This window comes from Canis lupus, chromosome 14, assembly GCF_003254725.2.
Source record: "Canis lupus dingo isolate Sandy chromosome 14, ASM325472v2, whole genome shotgun sequence".
NCBI classification, from domain to species: domain Eukaryota; kingdom Metazoa; phylum Chordata; class Mammalia; order Carnivora; family Canidae; genus Canis; species Canis lupus.
Genome location: NC_064256.1, coordinates 15552210 through 15574339, shown reverse-complemented (window position 1 = coordinate 15574339; position 22130 = coordinate 15552210). Strand labels below are relative to the sequence as shown.

Here is a 22130-nt window from a genome sequence, read left to right as displayed (position 1 = left end):
TACAATTGATTTTTGTACTTTGATCTGTATCATTTGACTTTACTGAAGTCACTCATTAGTTCTAGAAGTTTTTGTTGTTGATCTTTTGGGATTTTCTACATAGATAATCATGCCATTGCCAGGAGGGATAGTCCCCCGCCCCACTTTCTGATATGTTATTTTATTTTCTTGACTTTCTTGGACTGACTAGAATTTCCAGTACAATGTTAAGATTGGTGAGAGCATACATCCTGGCACTGTTTGCAGTGGGAACAAGGGAGAAAATATTCAGTCTATCACTATTGAGTGTACTGTCAGCAATAGAATTTTGTATATATTCTTTTTCAAAATGAAGGAGTTCCTCTCTGTACTCTTCAGAGCACTTTTGTCATGAACAGAAGTTGAAAATTTTTAAAAGATTTTATTTATTTATTTATGAGAGACACACAGACAGAGGCAGAGAGATAGACAGGGGAGAAGCAGACTCTTCGCAGGGAGCCTCTTGCAGAACTCAATCCCTGGACCAGGATCACGCTCTGAGCCGAAGGCAGCCACTCAACCGCTGAGCCACCCAAGTGTCCCAGAAGTTGAAATTTGAAAAATGCCTTTTCTGCATTGACATATTTTTCTTTTCTTCCTGTATTTTGGTGAATTTTTTTGTTTATTTGTGGAGAATCTATGCATTTCATAACAATGCTTAACTGAGTAAAGAAAGTAATGAAATTGTTGAGTTTAGATTTTCACTAAGGTATGTAATGGACTTGTGGTGGATCTCTGTTGAAAATAAAAGACTATAAATTCTCGGGTTAGAGTCAGACCTTATTCTTCTTACAGTTAGTATAGAAGTAGATAGTATGGTATGTAGGAGTTTGTCTGTTTCTGTGTTTATTTTTTTATGTAACCAAAACATAGAAACATGTAGTAACAAACTTTTAATGCCAGTCTCTCCCTCTTTTTATTCTTATCTTTCTTAACCAATTATTCATTTAATGAGTAAATGGTATCTGCTATAAAACCATTCCAGACCCTCACCCTAACTGCACTGTTGCCATTTCCTCCTCTAGGACATAAACTTTATTCCACCTTCCCACTTAAGCTACTTCACTGAAGGTGCTGAAAAGTAATCCTCATTCTTACTGAATAGATGTTCTGAAAGAACATCACTGTTGTATTGAGATGTAATAGCTTAGGATTTGGTATATAATAAGTGTTTAATTAATGCTTACTCGATGGGGATGTCTGGGTGGCTCAGTGGTTGAGTGTTTGCCTGCAGCTCAGGGTGTGATCCTGCAATCCTAGAGTTGAGTCCCATATTGAAATCCCTGCATGGAGCCTGCTTCTCCCTCTCTGCCTCTCTCTCTATGTCTCTCATGAATAAATAAATAAAATCTTTAAAAAAATACTTACTCTATAAATGGATGAATTAATCCAGTGGTGGCTAGATATGAAGCACTCTGCTAGGCCCTAAAAGATTCTTATTAGAAATAGTTTTTATTTTCTAGAAGCTTATGATATTGTGATAAAGTGCATTTTCTTAAATAGTGAAATAGATTATAAAAAACAAAATGGTTTCTATAATTAGTGGGCTGGAATTAAAAGATGGGCCAGAGTCTCTGGCTTGTTCCACTAGAGTATGATACAGTAGAATTTGAATGGAAAAAAAAAAAAAGGAAAAATGTGGTAGAACAGTAGTTGTGTCCCCTTCAGCTCAGTAGGTTTATGCCCCCAAAATGGTGATAAGATAATTTGGATTAAAAGGTTGACTCCTACACTTCTACCCCAAATATTGAATCAGACTTGTATACCTGGAATAAACCCTACTTGGTCATGGTATATAATAATTTTGATATTTTGCTGAATCCTATATATAAAGTTTTTGTATGTATATTCTTGAGCTACATTGGTCTATAGTTTTCTAAGTACTGTCTTTCTCCGGTTTTGGTTTTAGAGTAATGCTAACTTAATAAGATTAAGTTTTCTGGAAGAGATTATGTAGAACTGGTGCTAATTCTTTTCTCTTGTCTTTAATTCTGAAAAAAATCATATGGACCATAGTAGCTTCTTTGGGGAAGTTTTTAAATTATAAGTTCAATTTCCTCTATCAATTCTTTTAGGGTTCGTATGCTGATAATATGTTCTTTTAGTTTTCCTTCATCTGAAAATATTTTGATTTCCCCTTAATTGCTGAGAGCTATTTACATTCAATGTAGGATTCTGGGCTGATGATTCATTTCTTTCAGCATTTGAAAAAAAAATGTTGTGCCACTTGCTTCTGGACTACATATTTTCTCATAAGATATATCGTCATGTATATGTCTTTCTCTTACAAGTAGGTGTCCTTTCTTTCATGCAGCTTTCCAGATCTCTCTCTCCTTTTTGCAGAAGTTTCACTATGATGCATTTTGGTTGGATTTCTTTGAGTCTGTTCAATTTTTAGACCACTTAGCTTCTTAAATATATAGGTTTATGTTTTTTTGCCAGCTTAAGAAAATTTTCAGCCATTAGTTTTTTAAAAAATGGTAATATTTTCTTTTTTCCCCTTTTAAAAACTTAAATACAATTAATAGTCTATTATTAGTTTCAGAGGTAGATGTCAGGGATTCATTGGTTGGTCAGCCATTATTAGAGTACTTTTGTAGCTTTAATCCTTCTCCTCTGATTTTAGGACTAGACATCTTTTTCTTCTTCTTCTTCTTTAAAAGATTTTATTTATTAACCTGAGAGAGGAGTGAGAGAGAGCTGGAGGTGGGGCAGGGCAGAGGGAGAGGGAGAAACAGGCTCCCCACTAAGCAGAGAGCCTGATGCATGATTCCATCCCAGGACCCTGGGATCATGAACAGAGCCAAATGCAAACTCGAAGCTTAACAAATTGAGCTACCCAGGCACCTCTGGGACTAGACTTCTTGAATGTTAAATATTTTGTTATAGTCCCACAGCATCCTGAATATAACTTTTTAAATTTCTTTATTGATCAGAGTTGGTAGTTGCGGACAATAGAATCTATTTGAGTTTCTGAAAGATAATTTTCTTTTTTCTTCTTTGTCTCACAGAATTATTGGGAGGACTTAGAAATAGGATCTCCAGGGTAAGCTTCTAGAACCACTTCCAGATCCTCACTGCAGATTTGTCCCATTCATGAAATTGTGGTTGTCCCTGACATGAGAAACCATACAGCCTTTGCTGCCCCTGGACTAGCAAAATGGGTGCCCTGTATCTAGTGTATGTCCCTACATATCTTACTGTGAACCAAAGTCTCAAAGCTAGTGTATTGGACTAGTATACCCAGGCATCTATCTGCCCCCGGTCCCCCCTCCCCCCACCAAGCAGAGAGTCCCTAAGCAGCAAGGCAGGTCTGAGAAATGTAGAATATTCGCCCCTCCTCCACCCCCCACCTTTATTGAGATATGATTGACATATAACAATTTAAGTGTAAGTACAAAGTGTTGATTTCATAGACTTAAATATTGTGAAATGATTATCATAGTAAGCTCAGTTAACATCTCCATAACCTCGTATAATTACCATTTCATTTTTGTAGTGAAAATGTTGAAGATTTACCATTAACTACAATTGCTATGAGTAAGTTGCCAACTTACTCAACCTTTAACTGAGAGTTTGTACTATTTGACCAACATCTCCCTATCTCCCTCACCTCTATCTCACCCTAGCCTCTGGCAACCATCTTTCTACTGAGTTCAGCTTTTTTAGATTTAACATATAAGTAATAGCATACAATATTTGCTTGTCTTTTTTCTGAATTATTTCACTTAGGATCATGCCCTGAAGTTCCATCGGTGTTGTTGCAAATTTCCTTCTTTCTTATGGCTAAATAATCTACCATTGTTCTATGTTATACTACATCCTTTTTAACCACTCATCCATAGACCAATGCTTAGATTACTTCCTTATCATGGCTATATTATACATATAGAATAGTGCTGCAGTGAGCTAAAGAGTACAGATATCTCTTGAAGGTCCTCTCAAGATTTCCTTTGGATCTATACCCCAAAGTGGGATTGTTAGATCATATGGTAATTCTATTTTTAAGTTTTTGAGGAACTTTCATACTGTTTCCATAGTGACTGTTATCAACTTAAATTGCAACCAACAATGCACAAGTATTCTCTTTTCTCCACATCCTTGCCAATACTTATCTTTTTTTCTTTTCAATAGCCATTCTAACAGGTATGGGGTTATTTCTCCTATCGTTGTGGTTTTAATTTGAATTTAACTAATGATTAGTGATGTTGAGAATCTTTTCACATGCTTATTGGCCATTGTTATCTTTGGAAAAAATATTTAGTTCCTCCTCTCATTTATTAATGTTTTTTGCTTGTTCTAAGCTGTAGCAGTTCCCTTATGTATTATGAATATTAACTCTTGATCAGATACATAATTTGTAAATATATCCTCTCATTCCTTTAGTGGTTTTTCCACTTAGTTAATTTTTTTCTGTGCAGAACTTTTAAATTTGATATAGTCCAACTTATTAAATTTTTACTTTTATTGGCTTTGCTGTGGAGTCCTATCCAAAAAAATCATTTCTAAGACCAATTTTAAGGCATGCGAATTGGAAAGAAGGAAGTAAAATTGTCTCTTTGCAGGTGATCTTCTATAAAAATCCTAAGGATTCCAACAAAAAACCTGTTAACTAATCAATAAATTAGTAAAGTTGCATGATTCAACCTCAATATACAGAAATCCATTATATTCTTACATGCTAGCAATGAAATATCTGAAAGAAAGAAAACAATCCCATTCACAAATAGCATCAAAACCAATGAAATATTTAGGTATAAACTTGACCATGGAGGTAAAAGACCTGTACACTGAAAACCACAAGAAATTGAAGACACAAAAAGTGGAAAGGTCTCTCCTGTTCATGGATTTGAAGAATGAATATTGTAAAATTGTCCATACTACCAAAAGTTGTTTATAGATTCAGTGCAATCCCTATAAAAATTCTAAAGGCATTTTTCAGAGAAGGAGCAAAAAAAAATCCTAATATTGTATAGAACCACGAAAACTGAATAGCCAAATCAATCCTAACAAAGAAAAACAAAGCCTAGAGGTACCACGCTTCCTGATCTCAAACTATACAAGGGTATAGTAATCAAATCAGTATGACACTGGCCTAAAATAGACCCATAGACAAGTGGAACAGAATCAAGAGTCCTGAAATAAGTTCTTGCATTTATGGCCAACTAATATTTGACTAAAGATACAGGAATATTTAATTGGAAAAGGATAAATAAATGTGTTAGGAAAACTGGATACTTAAATGCAGAATAATGAAATAGGGCCCTTTTTTGACACCACCCACACCAATTAATTTGGAATAAAGACTTCAACACAAATAATTATTTTTAAAGCCTTTTCCTCTCTGTTCAGAGTATTCAATTTATTATTCAATCTGTTGTTTTGTATTTCTGTTCACCTGTTGTTCTTCTTTACCCTCCATTCTGCTGTAGAATCCATCCATCATGGTTTCTTTTTTTTAGTTTTGATGATTGTATTTTTCAGTTCTAAAAAAAAGAAAAATTTCTTTATAAGTAGACTCCACAATGGATTGTGGACCAATGCAGGGCTTGAACTCATGACCCTGAGATGAAGACCTAAGGTAAAATCAAGCGTCAGATGCTCAACTGACTGAGCCACCCAGGCACCCACATTTTGAAAAGCTTATATTTGATTCCTGTTAAATGCTCTTTAAATATGTGAATTTATTCTCTATTTCAGGAAAGTTTCTTTCCATTATAGTTGTCAGATTCTGTTCCACTGATTGTGTTTTCTTTTAAGAACTTATGTATCTGTGTTGCATGTTTTTTTTTGTCTGTCTTGTATAGTTATTACTTTTTCAGGTTTTAAAAATTCATTCCTTCTTTACGTTATAATTTTTTCCCTCTTTATTTTACAGAGGTTCATTCTGTGGTCTCTTTTTCTTCTTGTATGCCTTCTGGTTTAATCTTCATTTCTCTCCATACTTCTACATCTGTTGCTTAACCATCCTTAAGTGGCTCAATATTTATGATGAGGTAAAATTCAGATTAATGTTTCATTTGACAGCTTCTATAACTTTTTTTGTAATATTAGTATCCAACTTGTTCTCTAGCCATATTCTTTCTGATGTGATTTTGTTTTCATAAACATATAATTTAGATTTCATCTTATATCTTGCAATATTTTTTCTTTTTTTATCTTGCAATATTTTTAATTGGGTTTAACTGCATTTTTTTCATTGTTTATATTAATAAAGATGGAGTTTCCTGTATTTAAGGAGGAAGTGCCTATTTAGCAGAAATGAAGGTCAGGATTGCTTTTCCAACTTCAAAACCAGTTTTCCTCTTTGGTTTTACTGTAATAAATTTTATAAAATATTTATCTGCATAGCTATATCATTGTGAGATCACATCTGCAGCTTTTCTTCTTTGGTTAGAATATAAATCTCTTTTCTCTTTTACACCTAATATTTCTTTATCTTAAACAAGTGGTGACCTGCCCTGGCAATTCGTTGTAGGGTTTTGACTATTTTTGAAATCCCAGATTGTTCAGGTGGCCCTAACACCTTCAGAGTTGTTCAGTCCTCTTGTACACATCTACAAATAGGAACCTGTGAAGTTTCCCAGTGCTATGACTGTCCCATGTTTGGCCAATTTGAGTCCTCCACTTTGAGTGGAGACCTCTTTGAGAATAAAAACTGGTTGGCAATTTCCAGCGTTCTTGGTTTTTAAAGCCCACCGGGATTCTCTTTGTATTCCTTTTTGCTTATTCCAGCATATCTGCTGTTTCCCCTAGGATCTTGCTGCTGTATTTTAAATACACTTGCTCTTTTACTGGGATTTATGGGACAATTTATCATCTTGTTTTGCAATCTCTTCTGTTTATTGCTGCCTAACAAATATGCTTAAAGTATATTGCCTTAGAACAACAATTTATTATTGATATTTTTGGGTCATGGATTGAGGAGTGGCACAGTATGGGTGTTTTATCTTTGATTCAGTGCTGTAACTCCAGGTGAGATGACTGGAATGGTTGAGAATTGGAGTGATGTGGGTGGGGGGAAGGGTTGCCAAGCGTCTTTTTCTCTCCACATGGCTCACTAGGCTTCCTCAAACTAGAGTGGCCTCAAGGTATTTGAAGTTCTTGCATAGCAGCTACAGTCTCCAGGAGATCAGATTAAAGCATCCAGATCTCTTAAAAGCTAGGCCTGGAAATGGCACAATGTCTCTTTTGCCTACTGTTAACTCAAAGCAGCCACAGGCCAGCGTAAACTCAAGGGCAAGGCAAATAGATCTATCTTTTGATGGCAGGGGTACCTAAGAACTGTGTCCTCCTTTAACTTACTGTAATAACCCAGTTAGCCTTTTAAAAGTAACAGCTTTTTTTGAGATCTAATTCATCCATTAAAAATGCACAGTGTAATGATTTTTGGTGTATGAACAGAGTTGTGCAACTTCTGCACAATTTTAGAATATTTTCTTCACCCCAAAAAGAAACTCAGAACCAATTAGAGGTAACTCACATTGCTGTTGGTTTTTTAAGAGGTTGGGAAATTCAAAAAACATGACACAGGACTGCCACCATTTTGTTCAAACTTGTGATACGTTTTTATTTAAAGGGAATATTTCTAGTTTCTGAGATATGTATTATTGAGACCAAGGCACAGATGCAATTTTAAAAATACATCAGTAATACAAGATTTTATCTTTCCTATTTTCTACCAGATGTTATAGGGAACAAATAAAATGACGAAAATAAAAACAATTTCAAAAAGTTGAAAATCCATTCTAAATGTATTATTTATTATTCCTTAACTATTAAACAGAGGAAAATGAAGTATTTGGAGAACATATTACCATAGTTTTTGTATATTTCTCAGTAGTTATAGTATCAATCTTCCTGTATTAAATTATAAATATACATATTCCTCACATAAAGCAGTGAATGCTAAAAATTTCTCCAATAAAGTGAATATTCACCTATATAGTTCTGTTTTCTCTTGAGAACCAATTTCAAAACTAAACTTAAAAATATAGAGAGCACATAGGGACGGATTGGAGTATGAGTTGTGCAGCAGTACTTCAGTAATAAGAACTTGATCCTCTATTGCTGCTCCTCCTACCCTGTCCTTCTCCTTTACCTTCTTCCTTACCTCAACCTGGACCTCTGCAGCAAGGGTGCCTAGGTCTTAGCTTTGGATAACAAATGGGACTGACAGCTTTCTAAAACTGGGGGTTCCTAAAATGGAGAAACTGGATCTTCTCTCATTTATGAATGAGGTGATCATACGATAGATGATCTACCAATTGTGGTGCTTTTGTCTTGGAGAGATATTAAACAGGCCAGGGCAGGTGTACAGCAGGTGTACATTGGGCTACTCCTGAGCATTCAAGGTGTATGGTTCCCATCTAAAGATACATCTTACTTTGTCTTTTAAAGTTGATCAGAGTCACTTGGTAACTAAAATATTGGGTGCTTTTCTCTCCATGTATAGTCTTCAAACAAAGACCACTTGAGTTGAGCAATGCCAGCTGGGGAACAAGATGGATGTATAGTGAGGTAAGCCTCCACCCATCTGTAATGTAAATACAACATATTCATATTTACTAATTTGAAGAGAAAGGCTCAGTGACATAGTCATTCAATTAGTCATGTTTGGAAGGTGACTTTTTTTTTACTGGATTTATACATAAGTTATTTAGATTTTTGTAAAATTATGCATAACAATATCCCTAATAAAACATGAGAGAGTGTCTCCTATGAACAGGTAGCTTAAATCCTCTCCACAAACTTGATTCTCCATTTCCCTTTTGCTAGAGATTGGCTTGGGCTCAGTATATGTTTAACCTTAGCTTCATTTCTTAAACAATAATAATAATAACGATCCTTCCTCACAGGGTTGTTGGAAGGCATACCAAGGTTAGATATGCAAATGTCTTCTGTATAGTTAGTCTTATATAAAGTTTTATATAAATAATATGGTGGGTATTTCTATTCACTGGTAAAGCCCTTGGGCTCTAAAATGAAGATTCTTGATTATAAATTGCTGTTTCACAACTTATTTAGTTGTGTAGCTTATACACTAACCTCACTAAATCTCAGTTTTATCTCTAAGATGAGGATAATACCTTCTTCATAAGATTGTTTTAAGAATTGAAGGATATAATATATATAAATATTGTAGCCCAGTGCCTAAGAAGTGCTAACCAATTATAGATTTTAGTTATTAATATTATCATTGATCATATTAATGATAATAAAAACTGGTAAGAACATTTACTTCAAGGTTTAATCAAGATTATTCTTCATTACTTATTTTCTGCAGAAGTCTGACAAAGATTTGAGGGTTTTTTTTTTTTTTTCAGGCTCTGTGTCTGTTCTTTTCATGTACAAACATGGTTTTCTTTGCTACATTAGCATCTTAAATTCTGAAGTTGTAAGAGACCAGTTGGTGAGAAAAAGATTATCTGATCACTCTTGCATCGACCTGTACATGACACCCTACTCTGTCAGGGAACCTGGGCCTGATATACTGGCATAGAGGACAGCGTACTTGCTCTTCACTCCTGGACCTAGCACTTTTTTTTTTTTTTTTTTGGCACTGAACCTGCACAAGCTTGGACTCCTGGCCCAGACAGGATCCAATTTCCAAAAGGAAGAGGTGACCTCCTGCCACTGACCTAGAATTATGGCATTGTGATATTCCACTATTTGCTCTTCTGATTTTTTCTCAGCTATGTTGTAAGTATCTCCTTTTTGACTGTCATTACTGCAGTGTGGTTTCATCTATTTCCTATCACTGACCTAAATCTTCAAAACAGACCACAATGTCAGAACTCTGTTTTTAATGCAGGATTTGAGACTCATACCATAGCTGGGGTGAGGCTAATCTGGACTCACCGGTCTATAAAGCAATCTATAACACTCTATAAAGATATTTTCCTTTTTGTTTAAGCACCCAATGTATGTGTTACAAAGGTTTCTACCTTCTGATATATAAAGAAACAGCTTGTTCATTTCTTACAAGTGATCTGATCTTTGTCATAAGCTACTAGCTAGGTTAAAACAGTCCTCTTCAGGTATATGTTCAGTTTTTTTCAGAATTCTACTTGCTTTTCTTATTTCTCCCCAAGATGGAGTTTGTGTGTAGAAAAAGGAGCTCATAGTTTCCCTTGGCTTCAGAGAAAGGGCTGCAGTTGTGTGTGTGTCCTTGTGCTACTCTTTGGATCATTGCTAGATTCTGCAGCACTACTTATCAGCCTGTCATAGCTAAATTTGCTGGAATCCTCTGCTGGAATTTGAAGCTGGAGAACATGGGATCTCTCCCTCTCTTGACTTGGACAGGCCCTATGGTCCTATCTGCCATTTTGACCCTACTTCAGTTTTTCCAAGACAGTGGCTGCTACAGAAGTCTGGCTGTGATTCTCTTTTGCTTACTAGCCTACATGCTTTACTAGTAAGGTGTTAACAGATGTTAACCCCAGCTAGTCATCCTATCAATTACTAGACATCCCATCAGTTAACTTGCATGACCCTCCTTAGGACATGTGAGAATTTCTGGATTTCTTCCATGACATTATACCCAAACTGAAGATCTCCACTCAGGCCCTTTCTCCCTAAATCTGCGATGTCTCTGACTTCACACTGAAACAGCTTCTCTAGGCTGTTCTCTTCTCCAAATGTGAGGAGACGCCCTCCAGAGTTACTGAGAGTGGAAGAAAAGTAGGACTTTCCTTAGCTTCTCATTGATGAATATGGACTATTTTCCTTCCCTCCTAGCTAAAGAAAGGAAATACGGGTTTTGAATCTCTTGTTAGACATTGTACCACTCATTAATTCTGTTTTTTAAAAAGTCATCTACTATGCGTATTTCATTTTTCTTTTCCTGAAAAATTCATTTCTTCCTCCAACACCACAACTGTTATAATTCTTGGTGATGCCACAGTCACCAAGATCCTTCAGTATCTTTGGCCTTATATCCTTCAATGATATTGATCTTATTTTTAGCACTCATTCCTGTTTATAGCTTAGATTTTTTTGGTCATTACTAATCTATCCCTTCAATCATTTCAATTTCTAGCTTCTCCTTCTCTGCCTATCACTTTTTATTTCTTCAGCTGACTCCCTTTAATGGTCCAGCTCCAACAATGCTTTTATACTCAGGGACTTGAAACTAGCTCGTCTACCATCTTTTCCATGTCCTTAGTCCATGTCTTCACACCCTTTCTTCTGTGACAATTCCATATTTCATTATTATAATCATTCCTTTGCTATTAAACCACAGCTCCCTTGTATCTCTCTTGTTTCATTATACTGCCTGGCTATAGTTAAATAAGACTGTTGGTCACACCTGTGTGCTTGCTTGAAAAATTGAACATGGCTAGAGAAAAACTTGCCATCATGCTGACTGGTCCCATTTTAAATTTATGAAACCCTCAAGTGGGCCCTAATGATGATCAACAACCATTTATATTTCTTTTGTATATATACTCTCTCAGTCCTTAGATAACTTTTCAGACCTTTTCTTTCTTCTAGATCCTTTCTCATCTATTCTCTTGTTTTCATCCTCTGCTGCTAATAAAATAAAAGCAATCAGAAGACAATTTGCTTTTATTTATGCCTTCTCACATTTCTACTCATGTATATCAAAGCTCACATGTTCTCCCTTAACTCCTTTTTGTAAATGAACTAAATTCCTAGCAAAGGAAATGCTTCTATTTGTGCATAGGGTCTCATGGCCTTATCCTTTTAAGAACTTTCTAGTGATTCTCCTTCCTCATTCTTGCATCATCAGTTCTCTTTCCATTGAACTTTTCCATGAGCATAGAGTAATTTCTCATAACAAAAACATAAACAAACTGCCTCCCAAGACTGTGGGATCACAACCTGAGCCAAAGGCAGACACTCAACCACTGAGCCAGCCAGATACCCCTTTATTTGGATTTTTAATGTGGAGCGTGCAGAGGCATTTTTGAAAGTGATCTGAGGGTCTAGGTTTTTGCAATTAATATTTGATCTCCTAACAATTGTATCTCCACACCTAATTTGACAAGACTGTTTAGAGAGTCACATTGATTGAGGCTTTACAAAGTCATTACATTTTAATTTAGTATAAACTCTATTTTTTATGTATATATTTAGCACATACCATTTAATATACAATAGCAGGTTCAATATCAAGTACAACAGATGTAAGCATATCTGGGAACAAATATGACTGACCCTTGGTAAGCATACAGTTCAATTTGTGTGAATAGAAGGATACAAGCATGCAGTGAGAGCAACCCATCAGTGGTTAGTGTTTGGACTACTATGTTTATGTCAGCATGTTTTGCAGAGAAATAGAAATTGTCTGTTAATATGGAGAGTCAGTTAAGAGAGCTCTTACTGCATTACTGTGTTTCTGTTAATGTCAGCTTTTATTTTCAACACACCTTTTTTGCTTTGTTCTATGCTTTATTTGATGCATAAAAGTTGATGACAGTTATAGCCTTTGAGCATTGCTCTTTCATACATAAAAGTAACATTCTTTGTTCCTTTGAAGCTTTCACCTTAAATTTGAATTTGTCTCTTACTGCAACCTTTCTTTAATGCTCCTTATCTCTTCGCTTTGTTTTCTGTTATAGCTAGAGTTTCTTTGATATTTTTCCTTTTTGTAATTTGGAAGGCCTCCAAATTGCTAGAGATCAATTTTAGAAATAAAAAAAAACCTTTCTGGATTCTATATTACTCAAAGTATCAGCTTCAATAACTGTCAACTTTCCTCTTTTAGATGAAGTGTTGGCAAACTTGCAATTTCTTCACTCTCTTATCTAACATATTTTGTAACACATTTCCATAATCATCGATTCTTCACAAATATTTATATATACATGCACACATACATGTGCATGCACACTTGCACGCACATGTGCACACACTCAAATATATTTAATGCCCACTAACAAATTCCTCCCTTATTGGCTACTTATTTTGATTAACTTACTCATGTATAACTTCAAATAGCTTTTTCTCCCTGCAATGGCACATAAACAATGTACTTTTCACACCATATTTTTATCTGAAAAATTTCTTAGATTTCTTATTTTCCAGAATGGGAATTTATTAGACTTGTAAACTTCATGAATTGAAATCCTGTCCTTTTAATATTAACAAATGTTAGCAGATGCTAAATGGCATTTAATGCAGTCAAGGAGAAAAAAAAACCCTATGTATTCAAATTGCTGTTCTTTGTAGGTGAATTTTCTATCTTCTCTGGATGCTTGTAGGCTTTTTTTTCCCCACAAATGACTAATTGCATTATGTGCAGGGCAAATGTTTTCTATCTGTAGATAGACCATGAATATGTTCTTTTAGTATACTTCTGGTTATTCCATCCCATCTGTTGTGTTTTCTCCTGCAGGAAATTTTATTCCCAAATGTTGGATTTCTGCTCTCTGTTCTTGGTGTCTCTCATTTTTTCCTTAGACCATATTCTGGGTATTTCTTAAAGCCCTTCATTAAAAGCAGTGATTTGATATTTGATATTATTGATTCTACATTGCTTTTCAATAGTTTCTAAGCATATGTATCTAATTCCTTTTTAAACTGTTCAGAAACTAAAAAATTTTTTAGCTTGATCCACATCATCATCTTCATCTTGATATAAGTATTTTTTCTTATCACTCATGGAGTCTATTTATTTAATTTTTTTTGAGAGAGCAAAGCACTTTTGGTTTAGTTTTCTTTTGCTGTTTTACTACATCTTCAAAAGCATACTTTTGCATCCGTACTTTGCATGTTACAGTTTCATTTCTATGTGGCAGATTGATTTCATGAGTTTTTATAGGACTGAATGCACTGGGGCAACTCTAATTAGTTCTGCCATTTGTTCCAAAATAGTAAAGATGGATTCTCTTTGGCTCTCTTCTTTGTTTACCAAGATCTCATAATTTTGCCCTTCAAAATTTAACTGAAATGCTAGATTTCATAAGTAAATGTTATGAGTCTAGTCTAACTAGTCTGAGGAAGTGTGGGCATTGTCACCTTTGTGGTGATTTTGTTTCTATAACGTTTAGAACTACAAAACTAAGAGCTTAATTTTTCTGTTTATTTTTCTTTTCAGTCCACTTTGAGTTCTAGAAAGTTTAGCTCTATACAATCTTCTAATTTTCAGTTTGCTCAGTGAGGAAATGCTGTATCTCTCATGCTTTGGGGGACTTGGCTGAAAGTGTTCATTGCAAATCCTCCTTTATGACCTTAGAATGGGGTTAAGAAGGGCACAGTTGTACATCTCTTGTCTTTCCCATGGCAGCACAATTCCTCTAGCCTTTAGTGCTAGACATTAAAGCATTTTTTGACAAAATATTCTTCATTTACTTCATGCAACACTCCTCTGATTTCTTGTTAAAAGGAACTGTGTAGTAGCCAATATTGTCTTTTATTCAGTCTGTATTGTAGCTTGCAGCCATTCTTGTGTTTGGTATGGTCCCTTGCTTTCAGTATTCTGGAATATTTTTGGTCATCGCAGTTGGTTTCTGAGTTGGAGTGTTGGAATAGACCCATTGATTCCTAGGGCATTATCTTTTCCAGAGGACATCCTCAATATGACTTTTGTTCCTATCTATACATTATTTTATCCAACTCTTCCTCCTTCACTCATTTCATAAAGTAATTAGTCTAAATGTTCTCTTCCTTTTTCCTTAATACTAAATTCCTTTAAATCTTTTGTACAGTCATATCAATCTGGTAAATTTCTATCTTTATCTATTTTTTAATATATCATGACCTACAATCCATTGAATTGCCACTATTGAGGGAAATTAAGTCCTATAACTAAAGCATGAAGCTATGTGGGACTCCATAAATATGAGTTCCAGTCCCCTTGCATTCCCAGGTGCTTTTATTGTGTATTTCCTCTTCTGTTCTCTATATCCTGAAAATTGCTGAATAATTATCTTTAAAACATAGCTCTCTTGGTACTTGAATGTCATATTGGTTACAAAACCGCTAACAAACTTGGTAGTCAGCAACTATTTTATGTTTCATAAGCATTTGCTTGGATTCTTTACATTCCTAGATGATATATAACTAGACTAGTTACAAGAACAGAATAGATACTCAGGAAAAAATTCACTGATACAATGAGAATATTCTTTGCTTTTTTTCCTTTTAAAAAGTTCCTTATCATTACTTTTGGATTACTTGCACTCATTGGCATTTGTTTTCCTTCCACTTTTCCTCATATCTCAATGGGGGTTGAGAGTTCGTAAGCCACATTGAAACTATTTTTTTTTTGGAAGAAAATCCCATGGAAAGTAATATTTCTTGGCATTTCTTTTTTGTTTCAGTGGAGGGTTTTGTTTTGTTTAAATCTGAATAAAATATTTTCTGCCATATTTTTGAGTTATATAGAAAGAAAAGGCACATTTATTTTTTCTTTAGAAAGCATACTGAGTTTCTAAAAATTTTGTATTTATACTGAAGGCAATTAGTTTTATATTTCAAATTTATTTCAGGAAAAAAGGAATCTAGAGCTAAAGAGAAAGGGTGCATTATCTTATAAATGATTAACTAATGTCTGTGTTAGGAAAAAATACATATTAGTTTAACATAATTTTAGTACTTTAGTTAATGTTGAAAGGATTGAAAAACTCATAGGTTCACATTAGATTAAAACAAATTATATAGTGAATCAGAAAAGAGATCTTGTTTTGCTAGTGAGAAATGTATGTACAGCAAAATGTTTTTCCTTCCAAATTCATCCTTTCAAAAGTTTTCGGTGTAGAGGATTATCTTTTCAATGATTTCTTTATGGTATAAACTAAATTACTCTTACTGCAATTTAAACTTTTTCCCATACCATTATATTCCTGTGGAATTGGAAACTTCATTTGACTCAAGTAGATGCTGTCTTCCCAATAAATGGGTGCATTTAAAGGGATCTGAGAAGAATACTGCATAAAATGCCTTTCTGTAAGATTTTCATTCTTCTACACTGGTTACAGTCGGATATTATTTTATTTCTTCATATACTCCCTCCTTTTTGTTTTAGAGTTTTATTTCTGAATAGTTTAATATAGGTAATCAAATTTGTCACAGGGAAAAGTTCAAGTTAACTAAAGGATAACTTTTGTTAGAGATATGGACTTTGCAAAATCATTACTGAATATTGATCATAATTTTAATGTATTTTGAAGTATGCCTTTAGGTTTTTGTTTTTTGGTTTTTATTGTTTTTTCCTGAAAAGCACCTGTATGGATATGGTGGTAGTTACATAATTACAGAATATTACACACTGATATTCTGTCCTTGCATTACCAAGCATTTTATAAAAGTATGTAAAAAAGATAAGATCAGATAATTTAGAGCAAAACTACTGTAGTGTTCATTAACGAATATTGCTGCTTCTGATTTTAGAAGTTTCAACCACTGGATACTGAATTAACAGGATCTGTTGATGGCAGCAAGAAGCAAATTTAAGTTTCTCTTCACTGTATTTACATAATCACAACAAATACTGAAATATGTCTACAGATTTTGTGTAAAATACATTTGACAATATTGAAATGGGTTCAGAAAATTTATAGTTACCATATGATGTAACAGACTATATATTTTAAATAACACAATAATTTAAAATAATTTGTATTATGGTTGGTACATTTGCTGAAATCTTTCTAGTAAAAGAAAGCTTCACTCTTAGATCTTGCATGATTTCTTCTTGCCTAGCATCCTTTCTCATTCTTGTGGTAACATAATCTCTTTCCTGGGAGGAATCCCATATGATTCAAGTGAAGGTCACTGATTTCCATCAACCACAGCTCGGACATAAGCCCCAGGTTGCCAACCAGGTATTCTCCTTACTAATTATAGTGATTTATTCAGAGATGGACACATGGCCCAAGCAGAGAGGTATCCCTAGAACATTTTTTTTAATTATGAAAGAACACTCATTATCTGAGATTGAAAGTATAAAAAAGCTTATTTTTTTTTTAAGTTAGCTCTATATTAACATGGTGCCCAAACAGAGGACCCTGAGATCAAGGGTCTCATGTTCTATTGACTGAGCTAGCCAGGTGCTTTGGAAAAAAAACAAACAAAAAAATAAACTTTTAATTATGGAATTTCTGGAGCCATTGTTGCTACTCATTGAATGAAGAAAGCAAAGTAGTTGTTCTAGTGGCATTGTTTGAAACCTGTGTCAAATCCACCCAATAATCCATGGACTTCATGGTTACATACACCAGTATATCTCTTGCTTCTTAAAGTTGTTGCTGTGTTTTCTTTGAATTAGTTAAATTTATTACTTTCACTTACATTAATAAGGTCCTGAGTAGTGCGAAAAGTCAATGCAGCAGTTAAAGAATTCAGACTCTGGAGCAGTTGGCCTTGGTCTGAATTCTAGCTCTGCACTTGGAGCTGTGTCATCTTGGCCAAGTTACTTGACCTCTCTTCCTCTGTTTTCTCACCTGTAACAGAGAGATCGTTGAAGTATCCACCGCAGAAGTTGTTAATAGTGATTGACTGAGTTATTATAAAGTGCCTGTAAGAACCAGTGTATAGTATATACTGTACAATGTTAAATATGCATAATGACTGAATAAAAAGTTTTTCATATTAAAGAGGAAGAATTGATGTTAAATTATCTTTGATTTTATGATTGATTTAAAAGGAACAGAGAATATGCATAGAATGCTGCTTTTTTTTTTTTTTTCTGTTGGTAGCCAAATTACTCAGCATCATGACAAAGTTTAGGCTCAGTACAATCTTTAATGATTTTCTCATTTTAGAGTATTCTATTTTACAAATATCCTTTTCATGTTACTTAGTGGACCTTTTGGATGTAAGACTGGGTATGAGCTAAAAAGGAGATTTAATTCTCAACAAAGATCTTTTTCTATCCTTTGAATTACAGGAAATATCTTAGAGATTTAAAATCTGGTACAGATAATTTAATTCTTAAATTATAAGTCAGGTCCTTGACACATGCCATGCACTAATATAAATAGACTCTACCTCTTTTATTAGTACACCATTGTCTATTTTATCCCTTCTGCCACAAAGAATTTCTTTCAAGCATTTTAAAGAGAAGCATATAGTGGCAAATACTTTAAATGGTAAAAACCCCCCTCTTTCAGTATACTTTGTGGAGTTAAAGCCATAAATTCTTAATTTTCTACAGAGCCTTTGACTTTATAACATTTATAATAAGAAGAAAAATGGGTTTTTAAATAGGTATTTTTGGAAATTGAGAGCTCAATTTTTTAGCCTGTTGTTTTTCTTCAAGTCTCCTGTTGATGTAGCTAAAATTTAGTTAGTAAAACTGTGAAATCACACCCCAACATTTAAAAAAAGTTAATCATTTTATGTCCAGAGGTAGGAAGCAATGTAGTTTTTGAGATATTAATCATTGCATTTCATGTCATGAATAATACATTTATGTTCTTTGCTGGACTTAAGCTGATAATATACATATGTAGCATATATACCCTTTGCAAGCATGTTATAGCTCTTGAGATGTATTATGTATGTATAGGCAGTTCTGTTTATTAGAGTCTATGCTCAAATCTTACTACAATGATTTGGAAAAAATTGTAGTCATGTTCAAGGATATTAGGATCTTCATTAAAAGACAAGCCTGGTCCTGGTCCTAACTATTTCTGGGGTGGAGGTACAATTATAGATAGTGATTTATATACCATATGTATAAGATTTTAAAGTTATAAATCAAGCTAACAAAATTATAATATGTGCTATACTCTTACCTGAATTATAATATGTGCTATCCTCTTATCTTGATGAAGTCATATTCCTAATGAATTGCAAGATCAGTTAGAATTTGAAATCCTTTGGAAAATTGGAGCTTCCCAGAAAGTGCTAGACATGTGGCCTATGGTGGCTTACTCAACCTACTAAGCTCTGTCCCACATCACAGGTGCTTAGTGCTTTGTGTACATGTTGTGGGCATCCTCTAGTCTCCACAGGCAAACTTGTTTCATCTATAGCTGCCTTTTTGAACAAATGTCTTTTTGGCCACTTTTCAGCTTTGCAGTGGTGGCTTAGCTCACCCTTCAGAAGATGTAGCTCATCAGACACCTGTCCAAGACCAGCTAAAGCTATTTAGGTAGCTAATTTCAGGGCCCCAAGGGCCCAGAGCCTTGGCCTTACAAGGTCCTTATCTGTGTAGAGTAATGTACCTGGAAGAGGGTAAGAGCAGACTGCTCATAGACTGGCTTGGGACAGGAGCCTTCTTGTCTAGGTGGTACAACCCAGAAATTTAGTCTTCATTTACTTTACTTGATGATTACATTGTTTTGAGGGTTCAATTTCTTCAGTTTCTGTGTTCCAAATAGACAAGAGAAGCTCTGTTTATCTACATGCAGTTATCTTAAAAATAAAAGTGGATTACTAAGGAAATTATGAATGATATTAACATATATTACAAATCATGGCACTCAAGGAAACTTCTGTTATGAAAGTAAATATACTTCTGTGGTTTTGTATAATATAGGCTTTACTTAAAGCTTGAAATAACAAAATTCAGCAATTTCCTGTTATCTGTAAGTCATTTGACATTTGTAGTAACCAGAAGAATAATTAACCAGAAGAATTCTATAACTGTACATTAAATTAGTTTTGTGATTCATTTATCTTCACACCTAAACACAATAGAGTAACTAAAAAGGATTTTTCAATTGCCAGTAATTCTGATATAGAAATAATATTCCTTATGGGATTACAATGTAGGAAGGAGCCATATCATTTTTTCCTCTAAACTTTGATGGAATATACTATCACCACTGTTACTTAATCAGTCTGAGGGAATATTTACCCAGATCAACTGTAGATATTGTATTCCACATCAAACTGAAAGTTTTATTACAAGTACACAGTCAAGGATTTAGTCTCCCTTCACTCCTCATGCTTTATCAAACCACATTTAATACATTCATTTGAAAGCCTATCTCTTGTCAAATAACAGGTTGTTTTATGCTTTACAAATGACAAAGACAAAAATCAACTTTCTATAAGGTCAGCCAAAGGCTCTTTTTGCTGCTGTGCTAAGAAGGCAGAGCAAGTTTCTCAACCAAAAGCAAGTAGTAGTTTCACCTGTACTTGTATGTAGGGAGATACTGAAGCAAACTCTATGAAATGAGATCCAAAGGCATAGAACCCCTTGTAAAAGCTATTTTGGATGAAGTATTATTATTTTTCCTGCCTGGTTTTGCTGTACATTTGTGATAACTGACTGCAAGTCCTGTTCCCAGTGCAAAAATCTGTTGCAAAAAGTGTATCATGTGGTGCTGCAGCCTGGATTTTAGAGAGCCACTAAAGGACACACAGACCCCAATGTTTATAGCAGCAATGTCCACAATAGCCAAAATATGCAAAGAGCCTGGATTCCATCTACAGATGAATGGATAAAGAAGATGCAATGTGTGTATGCATGTATATATGTATGTATATATGTATGAATGTGTATATATATGTGTGTGTGTATATATACATATGTATATATACACACACAGAGGAATATTACTCAGCCATCAAAAGAATGAAATTTGGCCATTGCAATGATGTGAATGGCACCAGAGGGTATTATGCTAAATGAAATAAGTCAGAGAAAGATAAATGCTATAAGATTTTATTCATACTTGGAACTTAATAAAACAGATGAACATAGAGGAAGGGAAGGAAAATAGGATGAAAATTGAGAAGGAGGCAAATCATAAGAGATGCTGAACTCTAGAATGCAAAACTGAGGGTGACTGGAGGAGAAGCTGCTAGGGAAAAGGGCTAATTGAGTGATGAGCATTACAGAAGGCATTTGATGTAATGAGCACTGAGTGTTATATGCAACTGATGAATCACTAAATTCTACCTCTGAAATTAATAAAAACAAAGATACATATAATTTACAAAAAAATAGCCAAATTTGTGGAAGTATCACAGAGATCATATTAGATCAGGAGTTTGGGTCTCAATAAAGTCCTGGTCTCCTCTCTATCAAAGGATCTAATGGGGGAATTTCTTATTAATAATACACACTAATCAATGTCTCAATTCACACATATGCTGCACAAGAAATTTTGTATTTGTAAGGCAAAATCCTCCCTCAAAAAGTAAACTCACCTGTCATTAACTTCATTGACAGTGCAGTGACATTTATGTGCACACATTTCCATCATTGAAAATAAAATAAATTACATGGAGTAATTTCAATTACTTTATCAAACACATTTCCAGGGTTTCATGACATTTAAATAATTACACACGGGCTATAGTAAGGAACATGTACCTGAAATGAGATTCAGTCCTAAGGGAGTAGCACAATTTTTTTCTCTGAAGAGTTCCCATACTGAGAATGAAGATAAGTGTTCAGTCTTTTTTGAATCTTAAGTGCCATTACATTTCAGAAATAAGCCAAAAAAAATCATGGATTATAGGGTTGTTTTTTTCTTTTCTTTCTTTCTTTCTTTTTTTTTTTTTTTTGCATAGGGCCTATCATAATTTGAGTATTAGCAGATCAAGTGACAAGCCCTCTGATTGCAAGCTCTCATGAAGCTATGTTTCTTTTTCCATCTAAAAGATTCAAGAAATAACTAGAAATTATGCATCAGATTTTTTTTTTTTTTTGCATCAGATTTCTGATGTATGAGGCCAGAATTGGATAAATTTTCTGGGGAATAAAGGTGGTGGTATAGGAGTCCCAAAGTCAGCTTTGAGGAATTTGGGGTCTTCTTAAACTCCTTTCCTTCTGTTGAATCCAAGTAAAAATGGACACAGGTGATATTTTGAAGTGGATCAAGTCAGTTGGAGGGGCTGTTTGGAAAGGTTTGGTAATAGTGCTGATATGGGGTCATAATTGCTTCTGACCTTTTGAGCATTAGTAGAAAGATTATATATTATTTCTCCCAATTCCAGGAGCTGAGAATCAAGCTCAGCCCCAAGTCTCAATCTACTACGCCCATCTAGAAGCCCACTTGTTTCACTACTTACCCTCTTTTCTACTAATGACTATTTCCTTAGGATGTTCTTCTCTAAACTTCAATTCTAATAACTGCCTCTAAAAGAGACCGTAGTAGATATTAGCAGAGTATCTAGCTTCAAGCAAATGATTTAAGATTATCAGTAAGAAGAAATGAAGTAATGATGTTATACAGAGAATA

At 34.4% G+C, this 22130-nt stretch overlaps 1 long non-coding RNA gene across 2 annotated transcripts in view; it reads left to right on the top strand.

The window, feature by feature from the left end:
* LOC112674974 (uncharacterized) overlaps positions 1–22130 on the top strand; it is a 184459-nt gene that overhangs the window by 103668 nt on the left and 58661 nt on the right. Inside the window, exons 1-2 of one of the 2 annotated variants that reach the window (XR_007401990.1) lie at positions 8472–8538; positions 9345–9720. The exons of the other annotated variant lie outside the window; for it this stretch is intronic. This is a non-coding gene — a long non-coding RNA (uncharacterized LOC112674974). Of the gene's footprint in view, positions 1–8471; positions 8539–9344; positions 9721–22130 lie in introns of those variants that run through there. 2 annotated transcript variants of the gene reach the window in all.